Source organism: Enhydra lutris, unplaced genomic scaffold, assembly GCF_002288905.1.
Source record: "Enhydra lutris kenyoni isolate GAN:26980312 unplaced genomic scaffold, ASM228890v2 scaffoldscaffold21, whole genome shotgun sequence".
In the NCBI taxonomy this organism is placed as follows: Eukaryota; Metazoa; Chordata; class Mammalia; order Carnivora; family Mustelidae; genus Enhydra; species Enhydra lutris.
The window spans coordinates 54448617-54460507 of record NW_019154105.1 but is presented as its reverse complement, the minus strand read 5'-3'; the positions used below and the strand labels follow the sequence as shown (position 1 = coordinate 54460507).

Below are 11891 nucleotides of genomic sequence, written 5' to 3'. Positions count from 1 at the left end.
ATGCTCTGTGTGATGCTGGCGAGGTCACTTAACCTTTCTGCACCTCCATTCTCTCAGCTGAGAAGAGACCACCTATATTTTAAGGTTCTTCCCAGCTCTATATTTACTATGAAATACAGACTCCTTAGGCTGCATTTACGTTTTTGATTATAGAAATTTAATAACTCCCTTGAGATAATTTTCAGACACTACATAGGGAGTTAAGAAGCTATTGTGAACTAAGTCATTTGCACATGTAAGTTCTCCCATGAAAGCAATGTAAGTAAATGTAAATTGAATGAACAAATACATTTTCGTAATTTATAGAATCTTAAACTTTGTATAATCATTTATACATTAAATATATGAATTTTTCTTCATTACCTTATTTGTTTCTGCAACCATGGTCATTTTTCTCTTGACTCTGTATTTGAAACTGCTTTCTTCTATAATTATTTATACTCTTTAAGGTCCAACCCAAAAGACACTGTGCCACTTGACCTTGAAGAAGTCGGTATCATGTCTCTTCCTCTTCTTCATCTCTATCCAAAAACAGCATAGGACCTTCCTTGATCTTCTGTGCCTCATCAATGTTAGTGACAGATTGAGATTGACAATCTTTTGCTTTTCCCAGCTTCTCTTCCATTTCTTCCTCATCTATCTTCTATTCTTCCCCTTCATTCCTAATGCCACTAGCCAGTCTGGACTCTGACCCTTCTGGTCCTTTCTCACCTTTCTGAAGGATGGACATTTCTTCACTGAAATGAGCTCTAAATTCTTTCACTTCATCATTGGTGAGGGAACAATTCTTGACACAATTACTTTATTATCTGAACTCATTAACAATTCTTTGGTGGGCTTTTTCTGCATTTGCTGAAGAAATCTTACCTGTGGCACCACAGCAAGAGCAAGAGACAGGCCATATTTGGGTATAGGTAACCTGCTTACCTCAAATACTTTTTTATCCTTCATCAGATATGTTGAACAAATGTAGGGGACAAACATATTTGAACCTTTTCTTTTAAATCGATCTTGGTCTAAAAACAATTCCGGTTTTTTTCTAAACATTTCTGACTTTATCTGGATTGATTCTGATTTCCCTCACAGGCAATGAGAAGCTTCTGAACCATCTGTTTTTCTTCTGAGAGAAGCAAAATTAATATAGCTTTGCCATCCTTTCTGTACCCTGCCATTCCACCTGCCCTGTGAATATGTATGCTGGCATTCTTTGGACAATTTATTTGAAGAACCCAGTTCACAGCTTGGAAGTCTAGACCCTGGCCATAATGACAGTAGCAAAGAGCACTGCCTTTTGCAGACAGATTCATTATAAACCTCCATTATCATCATCTGCTGTTGTCAGACATGGCGAGCAAGGATAGAAGACCACAGCTGGAAGAACACTCTATATGGATACTGAATCTCTTTATAACTGAAGAAAAAGACAATGCTTTTCTTCTTGAGGTGGCTTCTTAAAGTGGAATATAACATATTCATTTTTTGCTGTAGCTCTCAAACTATACAGGCCTCTTCCAAAGTGACAGTGGGGCTGTATTTTTCTTTATCACGAACCCAGACATATGATTTTTAGTCAGCAAGGTGTAAAACCCCCTCAAATATCTATGAGTTTGTGTGTGTGTGTGTGTGTGTGTGTGTATGCACGTGTGTGTGTTAGAGTATAAATAGTTCTGATAAACTATGTACTAAAACCAAAGCATTATTTATTAAAACAACTTTTTTTTAAAATTAGAGTTTACTGAGCATCAAGACTTTTATTATATTCAGTGGGCAGTCTAATCATCAATAACAATGATATCAAAGTTATTAATTAACTTGCATTTGCATGCCACTGAATACTTATTTCCTCAGTGTCCGGTGAACTTTCTTACTCATTTCTCTATGTTCCTGGTAGAATGTAAGTTCTGGAAATTCTCTATTTGAGTCAAAATTTTGACCCTGCATTTCCTCCTTATGTGGCCTGAGGCAAGATATTTGACTTTCCTGTAGCTTAGATTCCTCTTCTATAAAATGGAGATAAATACTAGAGAAACTACATGTCGAACAGGTTAAGTATACTACATGCATTACCACATGCAACATGAAAACAAAAATATATAAAATTAAATTAGAATAGCATGTAGTACATAATATGCTTAAAATATTATTGTAGTAGGTGCTTGCTAAATATATGGGGGATAAGATGAAGTTGATAAGGCATACAGATGATAAGAATGTAGTAGTTAAACCATATATACAAAATATCTAATAAAAGGTACAAAAAATAATGTCTTTATGGAGAGGTAAATTGTATAATAAAGATTCAAATTTGAGATACATCACTGACATTTAAATTTTTCTAAAAATGCATTGTTGTTCAGTTAAAAAAAATTATCCAAAATGTAATACATTGTGCTGCATGCTGGAAATAGAATAGGAATAAGACATATGGTTCATGTCCTTATGGCGCTTTTAGTAGAGAAGATATACACTGAATAATTTTTTGCATTTATGGAATTGAGAATGATAAGGTTTGATATCCTATATAAACACATAAAAAATAAATCCAATTTAATCTGTGTGGAAGATAGGGAGGACATTGTGGAGGAAGTAACTGTTTTGGCTGAACCCTGAAAAGTAAATAGTTATTGAGTGTAGCAGGAGGTAGAAAGGAAGAATAGTGGAATTAAAAAAAAAAAAAAACCCTTCAAGTTTATTAAAATCAGTAACATTGATAAAAAAAAAAAAAAAGAAAAGAAAAGAAAAAAAGGAAAAAAGAAACCTGACCCCAAATCAGAAGTCTTTCCATGCTTTAGGGAATTATCCATACCACTGTGTCAGAAAATTATCATGAATAGCTAATGCAATGAAAGTTTATACAATGATAACATAAATATTTACATCAAACTTAATTTTTTCTTATTTTTAAAATTTAAATTCAATTAGCTAACATATAGCACATCATTAGTTTCAGATGTAGCATTCAACAATTCATCGGTTGCCTATACCATCCAGTGCTCCTCACATCAAAGTTTAAAAACTTCTTTTTCTGAACATTGTCTCATTTAAATTTCACAATTACCAGGTGACTTGTATATGCATTTTTACATTTTACAAAAAAGGTAAGTAAAACTGATTGGCCTATGAGAAGTCACACAGATGATGTTGCCAGAAGTCATGCGATCATAGATCCTGAGGACTATGCATTACAGAGATCTAGCTTCTTTGTACTGATCAGGGCTCAGTCTGAAAACTGAATGGCAGGGAGAGTTGCTCATTCAACAAATTCCTGATACCTACAAACACTAGGCACTGACAAAGGTGTTAGAGGTAAAGCACTGAACAGTACAAGGCACAGTCCTGTCTCTGTGGACCTTATGTTCTAGATGTGAGAAGGGAAAATTATACAAGATTAATGAACAAAATATGTATTATGTTGGTGATAGCTGGGGCTCAGAACAAAAATAAAGTAGGAAAGAGAGATAAGGAGCAGCACATGCAATTTTAGAGTGGTTAAAGAAAGGCTCAGTGGAATGGTGATGTTTGATTCAAGACCTGTGGGAGAGGAGGGATAGAGCTCGATAGAGATCTCAGAGAAGGGATTTCCTAGTAAAGGCAATTGTAGTTCAAAGGCCATAGACAGGAGGTGTCTGGGACCAGGTGTATGTTTTTGGAAATACAAGGAGATCAGTGTGCTTAGAACAGAAAGAATGGGGAAGAAGAGTAACAAGGGGAGAGAATTTATAAGGCTTTGTAGAGCATTGTAAAGATTTTTGGCTATTAGACTGAGGGAGATATGCAGATTGCAGAGTTCAGAGCTAAAGAAAGGTGATATCTGGTTTCCATTATAAGGAAAATCACCTAGTCTATTGTATTGCAATGAGACTCTATTGACAGAAAATGTAGAAATGTCAGTTAGGAGGCCATTAAAATAATCCATGATAGTGGGTATGGTCAGTGAATAGGAGGTGGTAGAACAGGATAAAATTCTGGATATCTTTTTAAGGTTAAGATGACAGGACTCGACTTAGGAGCAAATGCTGGATATACAAAGAAGAGAGGCATCAGTGAAAATCACAAGTCATATATCAAGTTCATTCATTTTTCAGCTAGCCTTGAGGATGTGTGCTGCTGTTGTTCACTGCATTTTTATTGTTGTTTATTGGTTTGTTAGTTGTTTTGTATGAGTGGTTTGAAAAAGAATAGAAAGAGTAAGAAGGGTGAGGGAAATTAGTTGGAACTGGGGATAAATTCACAGAAACTGTAAGAACTATATTCCTAGGAGACTTACAATAAAAATATCACGGAAAGCAGGGCCCCATTGCTTTTTTGTTTTTTCACCTGGAAAACAGTGCTGTTGGACAGGCATAAATGATAGAGAATGGCAGAATTGGGTTATGTGTTCTATGGAATTTGGTTGATTATAACAAAATCAACAATAATTACAACACAGCATCCTTGAAGTGATAATAACAGCTTGTCTATCCAAAACTATCCTTTGGAATGTTTTTATTTTCAATAGTATTTCACCTGGAATGAAAAATGAAGTATTGTGCTTACACACAAAAAGCCATGCTTCTTGGTCCACAATTTCCCTAAACTTGAAAGTTGAATTGAGAGCAAGCACCTTGATGTGAATACTTGGAAAATGTACTTAAGGAGTAACAGGGCAGATATTAGTGCTGAACAATGACCAGTATGACATAGGTGCTAGACTTCACACTGAGGGGTCATCGCACACATTATCTCACAATGGCTGCTAAGTAGATGAGCTGACATAACAACCACTGCTGGTGCCATAAACAATTGCCAATTTCATTTTACAGGAGTCACATGGATGAGTTGAACCAGAAAAAGTGATGATGATAGATGAAATTGAATATGTATGACTCATTCAAAGCTGCCTTATTAGTCCAGGAGAACTAGCATGGATTCAGCATTGGAGAGCCCAGGTTCAAACCCCAGGCCTGCCATTTATTAGCTAACTGACCTTGAGCAGACCACTAAGCTGGTTACCTCACTTTAGAAAGGAGGAAATTAATACAGACTTACTGGAGAACCATGTGAATCAAATGAGACAATGCATGTGTAAAAATGGTTAAAATATTGTATAAATATTGATATTATTATTGAACACACTTTCCTTTTGTAAGATGGAAAGGGGGAGAATAGGAATGAGTTATCAATTGTTGAATACTCTCCTTGATTTCAGGGATTACCCATATGCTAGTCTATTTAATGTAACCAAGAACAGCATATCTTCAGCTAGCTACTATCCATGCATCCAACAATTTTGTTGTACATTTTGTCCAATGTTATTGTGCATGTTAGAGTCTAGATCCAAATTTAGGTCTGTTTTTGCTCCCAGGACTGCATAATTCCTGTTATACTAAGTCATTGCCTGTGAATTTTACACGGAGCCACACTGTGTCAGAAATGGAAGAAGTAATAGAAATCATCTAGTGGAATGGTTTTCAAATATTTAGCTGTAAAGTCCTATGGGGAAGCTCAATATTTACTAGATGTAGGGCTGCCCTTGTTAAAGCAGATATGGGAACTCCAAAATTACTTCTCCACTTGGCCCCCCTTCACTTTTCCTCTTGGGATTGTCGATAACTTAGGGTTTGAAAAACATGAACTCAGCTCATTCTCCTCAGTTTCAAGATTGAAAAACAGATTCATGGAATCTAAATGATTTAAGCAAGAGCACACAATCTTTTAATGGCAAAACAAGAACAAGGACCCCAGTTCTATGGAACTTCTGTACCATATACCCCATAGGCTTCCTACATTAGTCTTATGGTGTTGATATTTGAAGGGTCTGAATAAATTATATTCCTATCACCCATCCAACTTCTGAACAAGTTAAGATATATAGAAAGGATTTTGTCATATGGAGACAAAAATATCATTCACATAATTGATGGAGCTGTTGGAGAGCATGGATCACTGTGTGGTGACCAAAGACCATTCCCTGCACCCTCACCAAGGAAGAGCTTTTACCAATAAACTTATCACTAGACACAAACATGGACCAGAATACAAGCTTGGAGACGAGACTTTAAACCTGAATGAGTCGTAGGTTCAGCTCTGCCTACCTAACTTCTCCCTAATTTACCAGAAAACCATCCTCCATCCATGAAAATACAGGGGAAGTGAGAGTCTAGTTCTATCTTAATTTAAGACCCATTTTATGAAGTGAAACATCAGCAGAATGGGCTTGTGACTCCACTTAATGAAGGACCAGAACCAAAAATCTGAGGAGATTACACATAACAGCATGTAGTTTTATTTTGTTTCACCTTCTAGTTTTAACTTCTCATTTGTTTGCTGTGCTATTAAATATTAACATTCTCATGAACATATCCAAGTGTTTGAATACTTACCAACTTTATGAAGTTCTATATTTCCTGGTGATTTCATAATTTATAGATGAACTTATTTCTGAAACTAAAAGTTATTGTAGTGAGATGTTATATAAGGCAAAACCAAATGTGGATGAACCTTGAAAGTGTTTTTTCTTTCTTATTCTGAAAAAGCAGAGTCAAAGTGGATGTCATATCTTTAAAACAGAAGACATCCCAAGGAGAGAAAGAAAATTGGAGTCTTAGAATCAGTAAGACCATGCAAAACTTACAAGAATCAGTTAAGGAGGCTGTGGATAGATGGTAATTGAGAAAGGAAGCTTGGAGGTAAAGGGGGATTTGAATCATACATCCTCCAGTTTATGTTAAAGAATTGTTGGGAGATCCTCAGTAAAATTCCAGTACATCTTGAATCTGTAATTAAAAAAATATTACTAGTTATGGCTTGAAACTAACTATTCAAGTTAATTCAAAAACAGATTGAGCATTTGGGAACATGAACTTAAGAAGGCTTCGTTGAGGGGGTGCCTGGGTGGCTCAGTGTGGTTAGGGCCTCTGCCTTTGGTTCAGGTCGTGATCCCGGTGTCCTGGGATTGAGCCCAGAGTCCGGTTCTCTGCCCAGCGGGGAGCCTGCTTCCCTTCTTTTCTCTCTGCCTGCCTCTCTCTCTGCTTGTGATCTCTCTCTGTTAAAAAAATAGGTGGAATCCTTAAAAAACAAACAAACAAACAAACAATAACAACAACAAACCTTCCTTGAAAGGGAATAACACGAGGGGCGCCTGGGTGGCTCAATGGGTTAAGCCTCTGCCTTCGGCTCAGGTCCTGGTCTCAGGATCCTGGGATTGAGCTCAGCATTGGGCACTCTGCTCAGCAGGGAGCCTGCTTCCCCCCCCTCTCTGCCTGCCTCTCTGCCTACTTGTGATCTCTCTCTTTCTCAAATAAATAAAATCTTAAAAAAAAAGAAAGAAAGAAAAGGAATAACATGGGAGATGGAGAGGAGAAGTGAGTTGGGGGATATCAGAGGGGGAGACAAACCATGAGAGACTGTGGACTCTGAGAAACAAACTGTGGTTTTTGGAGGGTAGGGAGGTGGGGGGTTTAGTGAGCCTGGTGGTGCGTATTATGGAGGGCACGTATTGTGTGGAACACTGGGTGTGGTGCATAAACAATGAATGCTGGAACACTGAAAAAATAAAATAAAATAAAATAAAATGAGAAAAAAATGAGAAAAAAATTAAAAAAAAAAAAAAAAAAGAAAAGAAAAGAAAACTCAATGCACTGGGGGCCTGGGTGGCTCAGTCAGTTCAGTGTCTGCCTTCAGCTCAGGTCATGATCCCAGGGTTCTAGGATTGAGTCCTGCATTGGGCTTCTTGCTCAGCGGGGGGACTGCTTCTCCATCTCCCTCTGCCTACCACTCACCCTGCTTGTGCTCTCTCTCTGTGTCAAATATATAAATAAAATCTTTAAAAAAAAAGTTAGCACACAGTGATGATTGTGAAGACCCCCTTCCAGGTAATTATCAGGTATGGTTTCAATAGCTAGGGGTTCAAAACAAAGTTACAGTGATTTTAATATAAAAATGAACATATATCTTCACTTTAACCCCTCTCCCCCCAAAAAAAGAGAAAATTGTTTATTCCTTCTTATTATTCTCCTCTTTCCCCTGAATCTCAGTTCTAATTTCTATCACTAAGAGGCAGATCACTCTGATGAAAAACTTGTCTCTGCTGATGTTGCTGTTGTCACTACTTCAACTCACCCTGCAGTTCTGAGGCTCAATATCACTTCTGCAAGGAGGTCTTCTATGATCTTCAAATAATAATGAGTTTCCCTGTTGTGTTTCTCATACCACCCCAAGATTCCTCTTGTCCCTTTTCATGATAGACCTAAGTTTGTGATTTTGTTCATTTCATCAGTCAAAATGTTTATTGGGTATCTATCCCATGGTAGGCATGTTTTAGGCTTTGGGTATACAATTATGAATAAGACAGACTGGATTGCTGTCCTTGTGAAGCACACATTCTAGTGAGGATACACCATGTCCTCAAGGGTCTTAGTACTTCTTTGTTTTTCCTCCTGATCTTTTCTAAACTTCTATAACAGTAGTTGATATTTTGTATGTTCTAAATAGATACTTACTGAATAAACAATTAATAAAGTAGAGGAAATTATGGGAAATATATGAATGAATAAACATGTAGGATGTTGATAAATTCTCTGCAGAGAATTAATACCAAGTGAAATAATTGATAGTGACTAACTTATCCTATGTCAGCTATTATGAAAGACATCTCTGAGGTCTTGACACTGAAGCTGAGATATGCAAAACCAAAAGAAGCCAGTTTTATGTACTATTATCCAGAAACTATCATGTTATGAGGAAGTCCAAGCAGTAGTGTGAGGCCTGGAGTTTCAGATACATCAAAGAAAAAGAAAGGGAGAGAGGGGACAAGGGAGTGATAGAGGGAAGAGGAGAGAGACTGGAAAAGGAGGGAGAGAAAAGAGGGGGAGAAGAGAATAGAAGGGAAGAAAGAGAAGAGGAGAGAGGCATCAAGATGAATCAAGATAACATGAGTGGAAAAGCCGTTTGGAAGTGGTCCTTCTAGACATAACTGTCGTTGTGTGGATTGGAGATGAACCATCTGAATTCTTTTCTCACAAAACTGTGGATAAAGGTAAAATGATAGTTTTATATCCCTATGTCCTGGAGTTGTTCAGTAAAAACAAATAATGGATACATGTGTCTTTCATGGCCACTGCAGCATCCACAGGGCTCCAATCCTGGCCCATATTAGGTAAGGGGAAAATAATGGACAAAGAAAAATTACATGAAATGAGGAATCACATCACTCACTGCTTTTTAGATTCTCTGAGTTTCAGTTTCCTTGCGTGTAAACTAAGGATGCTACATAATTTTCAGTGTTTGAGAAAATTAAATCATCTAATATACATACGTGTTTAATACTGTGCTTGCACACTGTAATCATAGAAGTAATAGAAGTATTGTTTATTTCATTCAGTTTTATCCACAATGCCTAAAGCATCACCAATTATATAGAGTCCTCATTTGTATTTTTTTTAATGGCTGAGGGAATGTAAACATAATCTATCAGGCACTGCTCAAGTCACGATGACCACAAAGAATAACATGTAACTGTGTGTTACAGTGGCTCTAGGTATGCTGTCAGCTCTAGTACAGTAAGTAGTATAATTATAATCTGTGCAAGGTACTATACAAGTCAAGAATGCAACATCTGATTTGGTCTGGACAAAGTAAAGAAATATATTACTAATGAAAAGGCTTTTCTTCTCTCTCCGAGCATACTTAATTGATGATTATGAATACATCAATTAAGCACATTTCTAAAAAAGGAAATTTCGTTTTTGAAGAAAGACATGAATGAGACTGATAAATCACGTATCAAGTGGCTTCTAAGGGACTTGATGATTGGGGTTAGGCATGAGACAATGTGGGAGAATGAGACAGTAATCAGCTAAGCAGAAATCAGATGATGAAGGGCTGCATATGTCACAACAATGAATTTGACCTTCATTGTATAGGGAATAGAGAGGCAGTTACAAATTCTATTCAGGGATCTGGCACTCTCTGACTCTAGATCATTGTGAAGAATGGATTGGAATGCTTGAGATAAAGACAGTCTAGCTAGGAGGCTGTTATTCTGCTATTGTTTTCTGCTATTACCAAGCAGAGAAATGATACTGATCTGAACTATAGCAGTGACAGATGACTAGTGAGTAAGGGACAAATATGGAAATACTAAATAGGAGTAATTTATAGGACCTAGTTGACTAATTATATACGGAAGTTGAGAAAAATAGTAAGAGTCAAGGATGATTCATTTTGATTTGCATTACTGAGAACATGATCAACAGAAATTTTTGTTTGGTGCAATTTTGGATGTTGTAGTAATCAGATTTGGCCTTCCATAACACTACATAACAAATAACCTCAAAATCTCAGTGACTAATGAAACCTATATTTTTCTTGCTAAATGACTACATGCTTGCACAAGATTGGCTTATCTGGGCTGCAGGTTGTGAGTAGAGCTCAGGCCTGTTCCACATGTCATTCATTCTTTTTGGACCAGATGTATTAGAGTATTACCTATGTCCTAAAAATGCAGGAGCACAGGAGAATAAGCAGAAACCTACAGGACCTCTTAATGTATAGGTAGATAGCACACATGCTACCATTTCCATCCATATTTCCATAATTAAAATGGCCAAGTCAAATATCAATAGAGCAGCAACACATGCTCTGTTCATACCAGAAAGCACTACATAGTCATATGACAAAGGTCATGAATACACATTTCTAATATATGGAAGGGAGTGAGCGACTGGAAACAATGCTCAATTGATCATGATAGTATAGTTAGTACATCAAGTAAGAATATCCATGAGCATAGCTAACGGGAGAAACACCAGAAATTTCCATACAGTGAATCTTTATTGCCAAAAAAGCTTCATTGCACTCATTTCATGGAACTTTGAAGTTATCACTTTACAGGAGTTTCCATACTAAGTTAGTTACTTTTTTACATCATCACATTTGGTTAATTTTTAGACTACTGCATATAAAGAAAACTGCCATAATTAAAAAATCAAGCCAGCTTTCTCCAATACTGACAAGTAATGAACAATGGCAAGTGTAAACAAATGTCAGTATCCTACAGTCTCAAAGGTTGTTCCTCAAGAACGAACCTTTTCCTTAACAAATCAATATCACTCAGGCTTCAGGGTGTTGCTATTTTTCCTAACACCAAAATGTGGACTCACAACTGCTATCTTACTGTCTGCAAACAGGACCAGTACAATGAGGAAGAAGGTAGGTAATTTTGCTAAGGGTTCAGGAATGAACAAATATAAATAGTCTAAGAAAATGTCAAAATAAATTTAACTCCCTTTCACTTCATGATCCAGGCAGGGACTACTTTCCTTGAATCCTAGACCACTCTATATACAGAAACGGTGGTTGTATAGATCTACCTGGGAGTCCACCAAAATCTGTTGAAATTCATAGCCAAGAATAGGAGACACAGAGATTTTTGGTCAAACATTAGTTGTCAGTGGAATTAGGACTTCCTAAAGATGATCATGTTCTAATCTACAGAACCTCTGAATATATTAGGTTACAAGGCAATGGGGAATTAAGGAATTAAATGTAATTAGTTTTACTAATCAGTTGACTTAGTGAGATTATCCTGTATTACCTGGATGGGTTTAATGTAATTGCAAAACGGTCCTTCAAAATAAAAAAGGGACATCAGAGTCAGAAGGGGATTTGGAAATGCTGTCAGAAGAAGACATCAGAGTCAGATACAGGTTTGGAAATGCTGAATTGCTGACTTTGAAGTTGGAGGAAATGGACACAAACGAAGGAATGCAGCTGGTCTCTAGACATTGAAGAAGGCAAGATTCAGATTATCCCCCAGAATATTTGGAAGGAAAGCAGCTCTGCTGACACCTTGATTTTAGTCCAGTGAGACCCATTTCAGATAGCTCACCTCTAGAACTATAAGATAATAT

The 11891-nt window shown here is 36.9% G+C and overlaps 1 pseudogene; it reads right to left on the bottom strand.

The window, feature by feature from the left end:
• Positions 1-444: 444 nt before the first annotated feature.
• Positions 445-1554, bottom strand: LOC111148871 (annotated as a pseudogene).
• Between the last annotated feature and the right edge of the window lie 10337 nt (positions 1555-11891).